Source organism: Balaenoptera physalus, assembly GCF_965194825.1.
Source record: "Balaenoptera physalus genome assembly, chromosome: X".
Classification (NCBI taxonomy): Eukaryota; Metazoa; Chordata; class Mammalia; order Artiodactyla; family Balaenopteridae; genus Balaenoptera; species Balaenoptera physalus.
In genome coordinates, this window is record NC_138903.1 from 36,963,767 (window position 1) to 36,978,961 (window position 15,195).

The 15,195-nt window shown below is 40.9% G+C and overlaps 1 long non-coding RNA gene across 1 annotated transcript in view; it reads right to left on the reverse strand.

Moving 5' to 3' along the window:
* LOC309652649 overlaps positions 1-15,195 on the reverse strand; it is a 183,150-nt gene that overhangs the window by 24,770 nt on the left and 143,185 nt on the right. Inside the window, exon 2 of the long non-coding RNA XR_014258848.1 lies at positions 2,465-2,591. This is a non-coding gene — a long non-coding RNA (uncharacterized lncRNA). The remainder of the gene's footprint in view (positions 1-2,464; positions 2,592-15,195) is intronic.

The window sequence follows — 15,195 nt, forward strand, 5'->3', positions numbered from 1 at the left end:
AGAAGATGTGATATATATCTCATGTGGAATATTACTCAGCCACAAAAAGTGAATGAAATCTTGCCATTTGCAATAACATGGATGGACCTAGAGGGTATTACGCTAAGTGAAATAAGTCAGACAGAGAAAGATAAATACTGTATGACTTCACCTATATGTGGAATCTAAAAAACAATCAAATGAACAAACAAAACAAAGCAGAAACAGAGCAATAGATAAAGAGAACAGGTGGTTGCCAGAGGGGAGGGCGGTGGGGGAAAGAGAGAAATAAGTGAGGGAGATTAAGAGGTAAAAGCTTCCAGTTACAAAATAAATGAGTCTCAGGGATAAAATGTACAGTGTGGGGAATATAATCAATAATTATGTAATATCTTTGTATGGTGACAGATGGTAACTCGACTTATTGTGGCAATCTTTTTGAAATGTATAGAAATATTGAATCATGATATTGTTCACCAGCAACTAACATAGTGTTGTAGGTCAATTATAGTTCAAACACAAACAAACAAACAAACAAACTCAGAGAAAAAGAGATCAGAACTGTGGTTACCAGAGGTGGGGAATGGGGGGGAGGGGAGATTAGATGAAGGCAGTCAAAAGGTAATAAACTTGCAGTTATAAGTAAGTACTAGGGATGTAATGTACAACATGATTAACATAATTAACACTGCTGTGTGTTATATATGAAAGTTGTTGAGAGGAAATACTAAGAGTTCTCATCACAAGGAAAAAAAATTTTTTTCTTTTCCATTTATTTTGTATCTATATGAAAAGACGGATGTTCACTAAACTTACTGCAGTAATCATTTCATGCTGCACTAAGTCAAATTATTATGCTGTACACCTTAAACGTATAGAGTGCTGTATGTCAATTATATGTCAATAAAACTGGGAGGGAAAAGGAGATATAGCATTATAAAGATGTCAAATCTCTCTAATGTAATATATTTATTTAATAGGATCTCAATAAAAATGTCATCTGAGTTTTATTTTCATATAGAAGAACTGATTGTAAAGATCTAATAAAAATAAATAAATAAAATAAAAATAACCTCCCAATTAGCCCCTCTCTAGTTGGTTCTCCATACAGCAGTCAAAAAGTTCTTTTTGAAAATTCCATTTCAGTCACGTCCCATGCCCCAGTTGAAGGCCACAGATGGCTTCCCATTGCTTTTAGGATAAAGAGCAGAGTATTTAACATAGGCCTCAAGGCTCTGGGTGGTGTGGCCTCGGCTCGGCTGCTTCATCCTCTGACTCTGCTCTCTGTATTTGCTATAAAAGACCACAAGGCCTCCTTAATTTGCTATGTGCCATTTTACCCCTTCTGTTCCTTTTCCCTGTGAAGCTCTTCCTCTCCTCTCTGTCTTATTAACACCTGCTCATGCTTCACACCTCAGCCCAGGCATCACCTCTTCAAGGAAGCCCTCTCTGACTTCCCTAAGTCTGGCTCATAGCATGGCATATTTTACCTTTCTGTGACGGCTTGATTAATATTGATCGCCTCTCCCCGCTACCCCCGCCTGACCCACTATAATGTGATCTTCAGGAGGGCAGAGGCCATGTCTGATTTGAGTCATCACTGTATTCCCAGAACAGAGTCTGACACACCCTAGGGACTTGGCACCTATTTGTTAAATATTAATTAAATAAACCACTTGATGAATCAGGTATCGAGCTGAAACATCTCTATGGTTCATGTCAGCTCTAACCTCTGGGCTTCCTTTTCAGATCCTGCCTGTAGGATAGAGGGGTGATGGGGAAAGCAGCCAACTAGGGTGAATTAGCTGTCTCCATGCAGTCAAAGTCATTGGTTAGAACTCGAAGAAGCCCTTTTCCTACTTCAAAGATCCTGCTAGGAACAGCGTGGCAGGCACCAGCAAGGGACTGGCCAGACAATTCTCAAGAAATGCTTGATACAGCAAGTGCCAGAAATCCTGGAACAGAGCCTTTTGCCAGGAGGTTCCCTGCCTTGTTGAGTTGAGAGAGAGAGAGAGAGAGAGAGCTCTAAATGCCACTGATTAATCACCAAGGCCGATGCTCAGTCATTCCAGCACTCTGCAGCTGCTTCTTCTTCTTGTCAAGTCTTCACCCCCTTGTCCCTTCTAGAAAGACCTCAAGTAACTGCTGTCTTGAAACCTCCTCAGACGGTTGGCTTGGCTGATGCCCAAATATCTCTTGTCCCATACCGAGATGTCAGGGAAGGAGGGAGTGATAAGTAACTCTCCTAGCTCTCACACTGTATGATTCTGTTATTCTAAATTCTGAGGATTCCTTTTCCCTTTTAAAGAGTGAACTAGTGACACTTTGACAGCATGATTTGGACTCCCTCCAAGGGAAGGAGCTAGGGAACTCCATGTACATGAACCATCCTGCCACCCGGGGTGGAGGTGGTCCTTCAGTCCTTATCCCATGGCAAGGACAAACTCTCTCTCAAGGTCAGATAATGCTCTGAATCCATACTCACCAGGCAGCCACCATTTCCAACAAAGCTTCTCCTGAGGCCCGGGAAGGAGGGCTTGGATGAGGGGGTTTGCACAATTTGGCCCTTATAAAGGGGTGTTGCTCTGGTTGTGAATTAAAAATCCAACATCCTGTGTGGAAAGAAGGCAGGAAAGGGGAATGAGTACATGGCTGGGTTCTGAGTTTGACTGGTAGAAAAGGTATGTCTGTTAATAGGATGGAATACTATGTAGCAATGAAAACGGATGACCCAGAGCCACACTATCAACATGGACTCATTTTTTTAAATAAATTTATTTACTTTTGGCTGCATTGGGTCTTCGTTGCTGCGCGCAGGCTTTTCTCTAGTTGTGGAGAGCGGGGGCTACTCTTCGTTGTGGTGCACGGGCTTCTCATTGCGGTGGCTTCTCTTGTTGCGGAGCACGGGCTCTAGGCACGCGGGCTTCAGTAGTTGTGGCACGCGGGCTCAGTAGTTGTGGCTCGCGGGCTCTAGAGCACAGGCTCAGTAGTTGTGGCGCATGGGCTTAGTTGCTCCGCAGCATGTGGGATCTTCCCAGACCAGGGCTCGAACCCATGTCCCCCTGCATTGGCAGGCGGATTCTTAACCACTGTGCCACCAGGGAAGCCCTGGACTCATTTTTAAAACATAATTTTGGAGGGAAAAAGCTAGTTGCAGAAGGATACATAGAGTGTGCTCCCATTTATAAAATGTTAACATGCAAAAATATATAAATCATTTAGTTTAAATATATATATCCCTAATGATTTATAATAGGATATAACATATAGGATTTATAGTATGTATATATATGATATATATGTAATAAAAATATAAAAATACACATGGAAATGATAACTTCAAATTTGTGGTTGTCTTGGGGGTAGAGAGGCTGAGAGTGAGAAGGGGTACACAGAAGGCTCCAACCATATCTGAAATGTTTTATACCTTAAGCTGTGTGTTTGTTATATTGTTCTGTATACTTTTTGTACATCTGAAATATTCCATGATGGTTTTTTTTAACCTTAGTTGTGGTAAAATGCACAGGTATAAAATTTACCATCTTTTTAAAAAAATTTACCATCTTAACCATTTTTAAGTGTGTAGTTCAACCAATCCCCCAAACTATTTTTATCTTGCAAAACTGAAACCCTATACCCATTAAGTAACAACTCCCCAATCTCCCCTCCCCCAACCCATAGCAACCACCATTCCATTTTCTGTATCTATGAATTTGGCTACTCTAGGTACCTAATACAATTGAAATTATACAGGATTTGTGTTTTTGTGACTGGCTTAAATTTTCATTTAGCATAATGTCGTCGAGGTTCATCCATGTTGTAGCGTGTGCCAGATTCCCTTCCTTTTTAAAGCTGAATAATATTCCATTGTATGGCTATATCACATTTTGTTTATCCATTCACTTATCAGTAGACACTTGGGTCCTATCTTTTGGCTATTGTGAGTAATGAGTGTACAAATGAACAAAATGAACATGAGTATACAAATATCTCCTTGAGACCCTGCTTTTGGTTATATACCCAGAAGTGGAATTGTTGGCCATGATGATTTTTTTTTTTTTTTTTGCTTTAGGCATTGTTTATCAAAAGAATAGAAAAGATAGAATAAAGCCAACAAAGGTACAATGTGACCTAAAGAACAATAAAAAATTATTAAAAGCAAGAACAAAACAAGTAAGAAGATAGCATGTGAAAGGGTGGTCAAGAAAGGGCTCTTAGGAGATGTTGTCTGTAAGGAAACTAGATGGAAAAAAGGGGGTGTGCTTTGTAGATATCTGGAGCAAGAGGCTTCCAGGCAAAGGGAAGAGTCCATAAATAGCATATGTACTGCATCTGTTGGAGGACAGTGAATTTGTAGAGGTTCTAATAGGTCCCTAGAATGTAAACTAGGAGACAACATCACAAAGAGCATACATGCAGTAAATTCTATAGCTAAGAACTAGGACACGGGGATCAGACTGTCTGTCTATATCCTGGGCCATGATGATTTTTTAAAAGCAGAAAGAAAGCTTAGGTTTCAGGGGGCTTGAGAATAAAGTTAAACCACTGACTTGTATATTGATTGGGACGATTCCCTCAATTATGACCGGCCAAGTTACCAGTGTCCCATGAACAAAATCACTGCTGGGTCCAGGGACTTTCCTCTTGATTGCAGCTGAAGCTATAAATATTCTCACTTCTGCCACTGCATCACTGCTGGGCCCACCCCCGCTCCTTTCCCTTCTTCCTTCTGTCACTGCTGGGAAGCCCCATTTCTGACTGCAGAGGGAGGAAAGAAGGCAGCTGCATTTCTGTTCTCCCAAGTTGGAAATTAGAGTGGATTTTCACCAGGAAATAACACTACCCAATAAATGGTTTCCTGATCATCATTAATACTAGAGTCCCACTTCGTTATAGGTGACATGGGCTCCAGTGGCCTGCTTGGGAACCAAAGTCATTCGTAATGTGCTGAGGACAATCTGTTCTGAATTCTAAGACAGATTTGCCAACAAACTTTTGGAACGACATCAATTTTTAAGTTGTCAGTTCCCTACAAAGCCCTAGGGGGCCAAGCTAAGTTTTCCTTTGCTAGAGGGAATGACTCCAAGGAACTGAGGTTGCTGATGGGTGAAGTAAGACAGGGGAACTTCAGGGGAACTCCAAAAGAATTTCCTTGGAAACAAAATAACATCATGGCTCACCTGCCCAACTGCCTGAATTCTTTAGAGTATTCATGCTTCTACCAAAAAAAAAAAGCCTTTTTCTCTCCACTGCCCCACATTTTAAACATGAATGGCACAATAACAAACTCCAGTGAGAAGATCTGATAATTTGCCGCACAATGTGATTTCTAATTGCTTGAATAATACCGCACGGTGGAATAATTTCTTACCCAGTAAAAATGATTTCTCTTTGCCTGAGTGATAATATCCTGTTGAAATATAATGCTGTTCCAGACAGTGACTACATCATGTCTGGAGTCTTTTTTTCCCCCCAATATAACCTTTAAATGCTAAGCATTAGGAACGAGGCAGTAGCAAGTGATAAAACATGTTCCCAAATGAAGAGAATTCTTTGCGTCTATGCTGGAATCTTCTAACTACCCAATGTCCTTGGATAAAATAACGAGTCAATAAATTTACAACACACAGTCTTTGCTCTGTTCCTTTGGAGAAGATCAGTTGTGTGACAAGAATGGCAACGGATTTTTCCATAAAGCTGCGATGCTATATAACATCTGTATTTGGACAGGCACACACGCCATGCTGTTAATTTTAATGCCTCAATTTAATTCTTGTTCTGTGCATCGCCGGACATATAAAAGCAGCTTTTTCTTTAAGAAAGTGAAATTGCAAGACATTTCTTATCCAGTGACATATTGTGCCCATAGGTGTGTAGAGCTTCAGGAATACAGAAGAAAGAGAAGATGTGGTCCCTGTTCTCAAGGAGTTCAGATGACGGGCAGTTCTTAGTAGTTCAGAGTGGAAAGGAGCCACACATCAGAGAGACGAGAAAAGGGAGGCCCAGAGAGGGAAACTGGCCTTCCCAAGGTTACAGAGTCATGGAATGGAATCGGTCAGATGAAAACCTGGTGTCCAGAACCAGAGCCCCAATGCTCCCTCTTCAGCACCAGCCCTTCACAACAGCCATGCGGAGACAGGCCCAACACTGTGCTAGGTTCTTCAGGCTGACAGCGTTCCCCAGCACGTGCCTTTCTCCATGGGATTCATGGGAGATGCCTTTGCTGGGTCCCTCTGATTGCAGCTCTTCTGGTGTGGACCATACACTGTTTCTCCAACTGCCGCTCCCTTTTTGGCCCTGGACTCTGGGGTGGAGGTGATGGGGGGGGATGCTCTGTCCAGACTCTCAATATTGATGCCATTCTCTCTCCAAGAAGTCTTCTTGGGCAAGACTTCAAACTGCTCCAGATTTGACAAATACCACCCCCCATGACCCTGAAACCCCACTCCTGGGCATATCTGCATGTCCATATCTGTTCATAATAGCCCCAAATTGGAAACGACTCAAATGTCTACCGACTGTAGAATGGATACATAAGTTGTGGAATATTTACGCAATGGGATGCTTTACAGCAGTGAGAATAAACTATCTCCAACTACATGACTCTCATAAATATAATGTTGAGCAAATAAAGCCAGGCAGTAAAGGGTACATACTGTATGATTCCATTTATGTAAAGAACAGAAAGAGGCGAAACTAATCTATGCTCTCGGAGATCAGGAAAGGGGTTTTCCTTGGGGGGTAACGGTAGTGACTAAAATGGGGTACAAGGGTCCTCATGGGAGGCTGGTAATTTAATGTTCTGGCTTCACGGGGATGTTCAGTTTGTGAAAATTCATCAAGTTGTAAACCTATTTGTGCACATTTGAATATGGATCTTATACTTCCAAAAAGGTTAAGGAAAGAAGGCTCCAGCCTCATTCTTTATCCACCATGGCTCCCCTACGCGGCAGTGCTGGCTGAATCCAGCACAGCCCGTCTCTCCCCCGGCCACAGGCTGTCTTGAACTCAGGCTTCAGTCCAACCACAGGGAACACACTGCGACCTCTTTAAGGGGTCCCCTTAATGCACCCCTTCATGAAGCCGGAAGTTAGAGGGCAGCTCTCCCCCTCCCCCCATCCCCAGGGGTGGGGGGAGGGATACTCGTAGCACGGCAACAGTCTTCCCCAAAGAATCCTCTTCACAAACCCTCCTTCCCTCTCCCCTTTCTTGATGCCTTTATAATCAAAATTGTTGAGGGCGTTTGAGATTCTTAAAGCATGTCTTTTGTAAAGTCTGCCTCTGTGTGCCTGTCCACACTCATTTTGGATTACAATGTCTTCCATATTGGTGCAAAATAGCATCAGAAAGGTCCCATGAGTAATGACTCACTGAATTCATATAGTGCTTGGAGTTTATAAAGATGATTCAGATCTCTTATCTTGGGAATTCCCTGGCGGTCCAGTGGTTAGGACTCAGCGCTCTCACTGCAGAGGGTCTGGTCTGAGAACTAAGATCCCACAAGCCACGTGGCCTGGCCAAAAAAAAAAAAAAAAGGATCTACTACCTTGCTTAATTTTCACAGCAACCCTATGAGGTAGATGTCTTCATTATCTTTCATGTTACAAGTGAGAGCATATATTCTTTTAAATCCTTGTGCTGGGCATTTCACATGGCTCTTTTATTTGATTTTTGCAAGAACCATCAGAAGTAGATATTATCATCCACGGTCCAGAGAGGCAAAATAACCTAACACCAAATCAAGCAGTAGATTTGGTGAGGTGACTCCTGCCTGAGGTCACACAGTTACTACATTAGGACACTGGGATCCCAGTCTAGGTATTCTGACTCCAGATTTGTTCTCTTTCCCCCCATCAAGGGAAGGCCAAGGTGGCAATGTACCAAAGCAGAGGGAGAAAAATCTGGGAAACGTCTACCCGCTGTTCTAGAACGTGAACTTTGGAAGGGACAGGCTTGGGTTTGAATGGCAAACCTACTACGCGATTTAAGTTAGGTTATTTCACCTCTCTGGACCTTGGATGATAGAATCTACTTCTGATGGTTCCTGTGCAAAATACCTAGCACAAGTCTCTTAAAGGGTATTGGTTTCCTTCTCCTTTTGAACAAAGTTCTCCAGTCTAAGGAAGAGTACATGGGGAGGGATGATGAGCATTAACAAAAGAGTGGGATTGCTGGATCATATGGTAGTTCTACCTTCTTAGTTTCTTGAGAAACCTCCATACTATTTTCCACAGTGGTGGCACCAATTTACATTCCCACCAATAATGTACAAGGGTTCCCTTTTCTCTACATCCTCACCAACATTTGCTATTTGTGGTCTTTTTGTTGATAGCCATTCTGACAGGTGTGAGGTAATATCTCAATGTGGTTTTGATTTGCCATATGATGATTTGCCTCTGATGATTAATGATGTTGAGCATCTTTTCATGTACCTGTTGGTCATCTGTATATCTTCTTTTGAAAAATGTCTATTCAGGTGGTCTGCCCATTTTTTAATCAGGTTGCTCGATGTTTTGATGTTGAGTTGTATGAACTATTTATATATTTTGGATATTAACCCCTTATTGGTCATATCATTTGCAAATATTTTCTCCCATTCGGTAGGTCGTCTTTTTGTTTTGTCAGTGGTTTCCTTTGCTGTGCAAAAGCTTTTAAGTTTAATGAGGTCCCATTTGTTTATTTTTGGTTTTGTTTCCTTTGCCTTAGGAAACAGATCCAAAAAAATAAAAACATTGCTGCTATTTATCTCAAAGAGTGTTCCGCCTATGTTTTCTTTATTTTTAAAAAAATTTTTATTTATTTATTTATTTTTGGCTGTGTTGGATCTTCATTGCTGCGTGCGGGCTTTCTCTAGTTGCGACGAGCAGGGGCTACTCTTTGTTGCGGTGTGTGCGCTTCTCATTGCGGTGGCTTCTCTTGTTGCAGATCACGGGCTCTAGGCGCACAGGCTTCAGTAGTTGTGGCACACGGGCTTTAGTAGTTGTGGCTTGCGGGCTGTAGAGCACAGGCTCAGTAGTTGTGGCGCACGGGCTTAGTTGCTCCGCAGTATATGGGGTCTTCCCGGACCAGGGTTCAAACCCGTGTCCCCTGCATTGGCAGGTGGATTCTTAATCACTGTACCACCAGGGGAGCCCCTGCCTATGTTTTCTTATTCCACTCCTGAGCATATATCCAAAGAAAACAAAAACACTAATTTGAAAAGACACACGCACCCCAATATTCATAGCAGTACTATTTGCAATTGCCAAGATATGGAAGCAACCTAAGTGTCCATCAACAGACAAATGGATAAAGAAGATGTAGTATATATATATACAATGGAATATTAGCCATAAACAAGAATGAAATAATGCCATTTGCAGCAACATGAGAGATTATCATACTAAGCGAAGTCAGAAAGAGAAAGACAAATACTATATGATATATGTAGAATCTAAAAAATAAAACAAACAAGTGAATATAACAACAACAAAAAAAACCGACTCACAGATATAGAGAACAAACTAGTGGTTACCGAGGGGGGGGAGGGGGGAGGGGCAAGACAGGGGTAGGGCATTAGGAGGTACAAACTACTGTGTATAAAATAAACAAGCTATAAGGATATATTGTACAAGACAGGGAATATAGCCAATATCTTACAATAACTATCAATGGAGTTTACTTTTTAAAAATTGTGAATTATTATGTTGTACACCTGAAATTTAACATAACACTGTAAATCAACTATAACTCAATTTTTTTAAAAAAGGGAAAAATAGAGGAAGGTTCTGCATAGCTGTTATGGATCATGGCGGTGCACTGGACAGAGTGAGACTATAACATGTGGTCCCTCATCAAGTCAGGGCAGAATTTATTCCTCCATAACACTGTTTAGTCTGTTTAGTATTTGGAATAAACAATTTAACCCAAACTGTAAAACTAGGCTTCAGTCCAAGTTCTAGTACCCAGTAGCCAGGTGTTTGGAGTAAGGGAAGTAGGTAAATTGAAAGAACTTGAAACCACAGACACGGCTTTTCATGTCAGAAGTTGAAAATTATTCTATGACGGAATCAGGAAAGCTAGCCAACAGATTCTCCCCACCTTCACCTCTTTTTAAGCATTTCCAGCATTGTTTTGTATTTGTAGTAGTTCAGAATTACCGAATATAGCAGACACTGTTGGTTATCTACCCAAATCCATTTCTGCTTCTGGAATCACCTTCTATGGCCATGTACTCACGGAAAGTATTCCCCACCCACCCCCACTCCCAGACAATTAGGGTGATTTCATTCCTTTTGTCTGTAGTGGGTTCAGGCATGGGTATATGATCCAAACTTGGCCAATGAAATCTGAGGGGAGGTCTGCTGGGGAGAATTCTGGGAAAGCTTTGCTCAGTCTTCAAAAGGAACACAAGATGGGAAACATCTCCCTTTTTTGCTACCCCACTCAATGCTATTTTGTGAGGATGTGATGCCTGAAGCTGCTGCAGCCATCTTGTGATCATGAGGCACAAATGTGAAGCTAAAACCCAACATACAAAAGATAGGGAAACAGTAAGAAAAAAAAAACTGAGTCCTTGATAATGTTCTACCACTGAATTAGACAACTCTGGAACCACCTGCCTCCAGACATATTATATAAGTTAATAAATGTCATTATTTTAAAGCCAATTTTAGCCAAGTATTTTCTCCTTGCTACCAAAAGCATTCTAACCAAAACAGCAAACAGTTTAGTACCATATTGTTCTTTACAGTGTGATTAATACTCATTTATTAGATGATGTAGCCAACAGATAGCAATCAGAGTAGAGAGAACACAGGGTCCTAGTGCAAGAAAAGACAAATGAGGTGCTAAAAATAGAGTGAATAGTTGACAAAAAAGGATGGAAACATAGAGGGAATTCTCTTCACCAGATTGGAGAAGGAGCTAAAAGAAAGCTATAAGGATGCTACAGCAAAGTAAGTCACGTGCAATACGTTTCCCTTCACATACCAAGTTGAATGTACATTCTATGCATTAGACTTTCTCCACAGCAGAAGTTATACTCTTTCAATGTGCAAATGTCAAACTAGAAAAAAAAAAAAAACCCTGAGCATTAAAGAACAATCAATGTTTCTTATATTTAGTATTACTGAAATTACCTGTTTGGTTATCTTTTCCTTTTTTTTTTTTTTCCCCCTTTAATGAACCAGATAGGTTGGGATGAATAGTTTTTAAAGAGGTTTAGATTTATTGGATGATCACTGTGACACACTGCTAGGGGCTCTGTAAATATTGTCTCTATTAATATAGACTATTTTAATCCTTATTAAAATAGTCTATTTTAATCCTTATGGCAACTGTAGCAGATACCATTAGTTGCCTAGGTAATATCCATTTTGCCCTTCTTCCTGTACCTCTCATGATGCTTGGGTGAGAAGGCAGCTTCCCTCCCTCCCCCTGGACAGGGGAGGGGATACTCATAGCATGGCAATAGCCCTCTCCAAAGAATTTCCTTCACAAATCCTCCTTCCTCATGAGGCTCTGGTTTTGTTCAGACAATGTGCCCAGGTAAAACATAAAACTTTTCCAGACTTCTTTGTTCAGGGAGGCCTGTGACTAGAGTCTTACACAATGAGAAGTAAGCAAGGTTGCTGCTTGGGCCATTCAGGGAAGCTTTTTTTAAAAAAGTTTTTTCAAAGGAGCATCAGAATATGTATATAAAGTTTGTATTTGCCTCCTAGTAATGTCCATAGAGAGGGTATGCACTACATAGATTTGGGTTTATAAGAAAAAATTGGACTGTTTGGAACTCCATTACCCAATTTTCATGGGCATCTATGTAGGCAGACTTATATATGCAAATTTTGCAAGTGTTCTTAAATATGACAATAATTTAAAAATCTGACAATAAATAGGTCAGATCAAATTCTGGTGCAGTCACTATGGAGAACAGTATGGAGGTTCCTTAAAAAACTAAAAATAGAGTTGCCATATGATCCAGAAATCCCACTCCTGGTCATATATCTGGAGAAAACTCTAATTTGAAAACATACATGCACCCCAATGTTCATAGCAGCACTATTTACAATAGCCAAGACATGAAAGCAACCTAAGTGTCCATCGACAGATGACTGGATAAAGAAGATGTGATACAAATATACAATGGAATACTGCTCAGCCATAAAGAAGAATGAACTAATGCCATTTGCAGCAACATGGATGGACCTAGAGATGATCACAGTAAGTGAAGTAAGTCAGACAGAGAAAGACAAATATCATATGATATCACTTATATGTGGAATCTAAACAAATGATATAAATCAACTTATTTACAAAACAGAAACAGACTCACAGATATAGAAAACAAACTTATGGTTACCAGATGGAATAGAGGGGGAGAGGGGGAGATAAATTAGGAGTTTGGGATTAGCAGATACAAACTACTATATATATAAAATAGATAAACAAGGTCCTACTGTATAGCATAGGGAACTATATTCAATGTCTTATAATAAACTATAATGGAAAAGAATATAAAAAAGAATATATATATGAATAACTGAATCACTTTGCTGTACACCACAAACTAACACAACATTGTAAATTAACTATACTTCAATTAAAAATAAATTAGGGGCTTCCCTGGTGGCGCAGTGGTTGAGAGTCTGCCTGCCGATGCAGGGGACACGGGTTCGAGCCCTGGTCTGGGAAGATCCCACATGCCGCGGAGCAACTAGGCCCGTGAGCCACAACTACTGAGCCTGCGCGTCTGGAGCCTGTGCTCCGCAACAAGAGAGGCCGCGATAGTGAGAGGCCTGCGCACCGCGATGAAGAGTGGCCCCCGCTTGCCACAACTAGAGAAAGCCCTCGCACAGAAATGAAGACCCAACACAGCCAAAAATAAATAAATAAATAAGTAAATAAAGGAGTTCCTTTAAAAAAAAAATTAATTTTTTTTTAAAGAAAAAAATTCTACCCACAGGTGACTTAATACTTGTCAAAACAGCGTCCTTGCCCTTCTTTATTTACAACACAGAGCCAAGACACAGGGCCAGGCATGGTTTGTGAGACAATTACACACATATTTCATTTTATAATGTGGACACTTTACAGTAAACAACCTGAGAGCAAGGACATTTTGGAAATAGTGCCAGGGGCCTGGTATGCCAGTTTAGTCATCCACAAATGTAAACTTCTTTAATTAAGCACAGCATGGTTTCATCTTTTTCACATGCTTTTCCCCAGATGTCAGTTCTTACTTTTTATTTGATCATAAACTGATTTTAATCATAATTTAAACATACGAGGGCCTGGTTTCACTTTTTTTAAAAAAACATTATTTATTTTTTCAAATTGAAATAGAACTGACAGATAACATTATATTAGCTTCAGGTGTACAAGGAAAGCTTTTTAAAGGGAGGCCAACTCAGCTAGCTTTTCTCTTTGGCTTTTTGTCCTTCGTCCTTCACCATTCTTCCTAAAATATGGATGTGATCATCAGAGATGAAACAGCCATCTAAGAAGCAGGAAGACAAAAAGCCAAGCATGATCGCACCCAAAGCTAGGAGAAGCCTGGGTGCCCATGACACTATGGAGATATTGTACTAATCCTGGACTGCCTTCTCCTAAACTTCTTCATTATGGGAGAAAAATATACTCCTGTTTGGTTGAACCTCTGTGGTCAAGTTTACATTCTATGCAGCTGAATACATGGTAACTGATATAGTTGCATGTTGAAGTTAACCTTTTCAAAAATCATGAAATTTATCATGCACAGAACAACTGAAATGCATATATAGAATTTAGAAATAGAGTAAAAGAAATTTCCCCTTGTTTTCTTCTGGATCCTGCTCCACTCTCCTCCCCCAGAGGAGACAGCCACCCAGACTTGTTGTGGAGGTATTTTTCCAAGGTCATTGTTATTCCTTTTAAAAAATTAGTCTCTTGTTCTATTTTTTTTTAAAGTAATGAGTTCCCTCCCCCCAAGTCCATTATGACAATAAACAAGATTTTCTAAAAAGCAAAACTCTACAGGGACAAAGAGATTGGGAAAGAAAACAACAAAGTTTTAGAAGCAAGAAAGCAGATGGACAAGTAGTTACTGACCCAGCAGACCAGAAGAGGCTGACTCTTAAGTTTCTAAAGGAGATTAGGGAGACCAAGAAGCAAGCTCATTTCTGCTGTGAAACTCCAGAACTATTTGGGATTTGGAGGCAACCCATACCTCTGAAAGTGGGTTGTAAGTGCAGCTAGAAAACAAGAGGTTTTGTTGAAAATGGCTGTTATAAGTCAGGAGACAGAAACCACACCAGTTATTTGAACAGAAGGAATTTAATACAAAGAATTGTTAACTAGGCATAAAGTTATTACCTAGGTAACTGAAAGGGTAAAAAGAGAACTCTAAGGTATCATGGAGGCAGTAACTACAGGATGCAGCTACCACTCCCAGGGCTGGAGGCAAAAAAAGGAAAAAGGATGGTGTTATTAGAACCTAGAAGCTGGGAGGAAGGGCCCATGGGGTTGTGACCCAGACCCCTGGAAAGGTGTTGCTGCTCAGCTGGTGCTGGTGTCTCTGGTGTGGGGCCACGATGAAGCTGCTTCTGTGAGTGTTAGAAAAACTGCAAACCAACTTCCTATTGCTGGAGGAACTGCCGCTGAAGTGAAGAAGCATTGCTGGGTGCTGCTCACAGCAGTAGGAAGACAACCAGAAGTAGCTTGTCCCTTCATTTTTCCCCAGCCTTCTAGTTTCCCTCTGTTGTCCTCTATGGGAAGAGCCTAACAAGGAACAGCTGGCAAAATGACTGTGGTTTGCAGAGTCCCAACCCCAGCTGTTACAAAACTGAGTACAGAAGAGTTGGGCTTAGAGCTGGGAGACAGTAACATAATAACTGGCGGTGTTGGTATTAGAAGCAAGTTTAAACCCAGATCTTCAGGCTCAGCAAAGGAACTGCAGCTCCTTCCACTCCAGCTGAATACAGAGGTATATTCTCTGGAGGGGAAAGGATCTCTGGACTGGGGGACATTAAGCACTGTTGAGAGTGGGATCCTACATTGAAAACAGGAATTAAGCAAAAGCTTACTGAACATCAGGACCTCATCACTCTTCTCCCACATGACTTCCACTGAAAGTCAGATATACATTCTCCAGGCAGGAGATTGGAAGCTTCTTCTCTGAAAATCTGACAGCCCAAGACAAAAGACCTAACTATCCTGATATCTAGATTACAGTGAAATCTATAATCAACAACCCCAACC